We start from the raw sequence: 3,663 nt of genomic DNA, 5'->3' as shown, positions 1-3,663 counted from the left end.
AAAATGGTATTTCGGACAGGTTCGCCGGTAAACGCTTCAGGTTCATTGCTGAGAGGTGAATTCGGTTGATGGAAAGGATCGCCTTCTTCGCATCTCCATTGATTAAGTCGACTACGAACCCATCTCCAATTCATCCAGAATAGATGATGGCTAATTGGTTTATTCATTCCGGTTACACTGCTTTCGGAGCTCGAGTGGAAATCCATATCGGAATAGCTGTCGGAATAACTATCGGAATAGCTATCGAAATCTGAGGGACTCGAACTGGTTGAGGGATTCATCTCGTACGATCAGATGAAGTATTTTCGATAAGAAATAGATTATAGAATGTAGATTAGTACCCTGCAATACATAATTTACATATGCATATATAATAGTAAAATCCCATAAGTTACGGAGGAATCTACGGAAGCTGTCAGGTAAAGGTAACAATAACAGATATGCTAAGATATGAATTTATCTATACACTGTCTATGCAATAGAGGCAGTAAGACGTGTCTAGACTTTAAGGATGATAAGCAAGTGATTCTCTAAGAATGATAAACAGGTAATTTTCGACACGAAATGATAATCAAAACTTTTGACATGCAGACACGGTCGAAGTCCAGACTCACTAATGCATCTAAACATCTATCAATTAGACACACTAATGCAAGACCTGGTTCGCTAAGACCACCGCTCTGATACCAACTGTAGAGACCCGTCCTAATCCATCTGGACGAAGTCCATATCGATTACAAACAATTCACAATAGTTGATTACATCGCGAGGTACTTGACCTCTATATGATACATTTTACAAACATTGCATTCGTTTTTGAAAAGACAATCTTTCATTACATCGAAAGTTGACAGCATGCATACCATTTCATAATATATCCAACTATAATTGACTTAATAATAATCTTGATGAACTCAACGACTCGAATGCAACGTCTTTTGAAATATGTCACGAATGACTCCAAGTAATATCTTTAAAATGAGCAAATGCACAGCGGAAGATTTCTTTAATACCTGAGAATAAACATGCTTTCAAGTGTAAACCAAAAGGTCGGTGAGTTCATTAGTTTATCATCATCAATCATTTTCATCATTTTAATAAACCACAAGATTTTCATTTCTCATAAATATACGTCCCATGAATAGAGACAAAAATTATTCATATGGATTGAACACCTGGTAACCGACATTAACAAGATGCATATAAGAATATCCCCTATCATTCCGTGACATCCAACGAACATGATAAAACAACATCGAAGTACTAAAGCATCCGCTACAACGGATGGGGTTTGTTAGGCCCAATAGATCTATCTTTAGGATTCGCGTCAATTAGTAGACTGGTTTACTAATTCTTAGGCTACCAAGCAAAATGGGCATATTCGGCTTCGATCATTCAACCATATAATGTAGTTTCGATTACTTGTGTCTATTTCGTAAAACATTTATAAAAGTAGCGCATGTATTCTCAGTCCCAAAAATATATATTGCAAAAGCATTTAAAAAGGGAGTAATGAAACTCACCTAATGTATTTTGTAGTAAAAATACATATGACTATATTGAACAACAAAACAATGCAGGGTTGGCCTCGGATTCACGAACCTATATCATTTGTATATATATTAATACACATAATCGTAATCGAATAAGTTTATATATATATATATATAATTTACTAATTATATCATTTTTATATTAATAACATATATACGTCTCACATATTCATTTTGTATATAAAACTAGTAATATTGTTATGTTATATGTTTTAAATAGATTTTTATATATGTATATATCATTTGTTTTTTTTTAGTAATTTTAGTAATACTACGATTATATTAATATTGATAAAAATGATAATAATCACAATACTTAATATTACTAAATAAGGCATTATTGTTAATAATTATATTAATGATATTAATAATGATATTTATAATAATAACTGTAAAATATTAATTTTTCAGTTAATGATACTTATAATAATGATTTTAGTAATTACCTATTAGTAATACTCATTATAATATAAATAATCATACTTATAATGATAATAATAATAATAATGATTATGATACTTATAATGATAATTGTATTACTAATAATAATTATAATACTAGTAATAATACTACCAATAATGTTATCATTCATAAAATGATACAAGTATTAATTTTAATGATAGAAATATTAATTAATGATAATAATAATAATATAATGATATTAATAATAATAATATTTCATTTTAAATCATTATTCAATTACAAGTATAATCATCTTTATAATCATATTTGTATTTATAATCTGTATATGTATATAACCTTAACTAATAACTATTTTTATTTATTCATAACCATAATCATGATCATAGTAATACTAGTAATAATAATAATTATAGTACTAATAATAACAATAACACTAACAATAACAATAATAATTTATATTAACAATGATAATAATAATAGTAATATTAATGATAATAATAATAACAATAATAATAATAATAATAATTTTTAGAAAAATAGAACTACCTCATAAAGGTTTTAAAAAAAATAGTTGTCACCAACAGGAATCGAACTCGAGACCTCCTGAATAATCGTAACACCCTGAACCGTTGGACTATTGCCCAGTTTCTGTTTTTAACTCCGTTTTATTTATTTATAAACCGTATAAATGTATCATCTTTTTCATCATCTTCAAAATTGATATCCAAATCAAATTAATAACTATACAATTTATTTACCATCTTGTTTTATAACTTCATATCCAACATAGAAACGAGTATGTGTGGTTAATTTGATTAACAAAAAAAAATTAAAAAAAAATTTAAAACAGAAAATGCTGTTGTTCTACTCGTCGACTGTTTTTAAGGAAAAAAAATTGATTTTTGATTTCTAAACACTTTTAGACAATGACTTCAACACGAAATATGTGTTAAATCATTCACTGAAACTTTGGGAATCAACAATTTTAACAGAAACAACATCTACGACTTCAATTTGATTGTAGAACAAACGTTTGACTTTTTCAATTTATACTTTGACTTCGAAATTTGGATTCATTACAAAATTTTGAGATTTGAAAGTTTGCAGATAGCTTGAAATAAAGATTCCAAACACAACTGCATTATTACATTTTGTAATTGATTTCTAAATCGATCTTTTTAAAAAAAAAAAGAACGAGCAGAGCAGTTTTTGTGTTCTTCCCTCTTTTCTTTTTCCAAATCACGAATTGCAGTGGTTAATTATATATAATGTGATAGATAATTGAGGTAGAAAACATGAGGTGATCATTTGAGGTCGACTTGTAACAAATTAGACAAGAAGTACATAATTTTTCTCAATCAGACAATTAAATGAAAAAAAATAAAAAAAATAAAAAGGACGATCGATTATTAACAGATTTTGTTGTATCTGATTGAATTTGATTCTTGTGACAAAACTTGATTAAGTTGGATAGTGATGGACAAGGATTTGTAACAAACTATCCGCGTAATTATTTGTCATTGTAATCTTGTTTTATTCTGTAATTAATCTAAATTTACTGATTTATATTATTAATACAAACATACAGCCTTATATATTGAATCTGTATGCATTACGTATATGTGTATATAAATCAATATATATCTGTAATTATATAGTTGTATGTATATATTATGTATAATATAAT

This window comes from Rutidosis leptorrhynchoides, chromosome 5, assembly GCF_046630445.1.
Source record: "Rutidosis leptorrhynchoides isolate AG116_Rl617_1_P2 chromosome 5, CSIRO_AGI_Rlap_v1, whole genome shotgun sequence".
NCBI classification, from domain to species: Eukaryota; Viridiplantae; Streptophyta; class Magnoliopsida; order Asterales; family Asteraceae; genus Rutidosis; species Rutidosis leptorrhynchoides.
Note: the sequence above shows the minus strand (reverse complement) of the source record.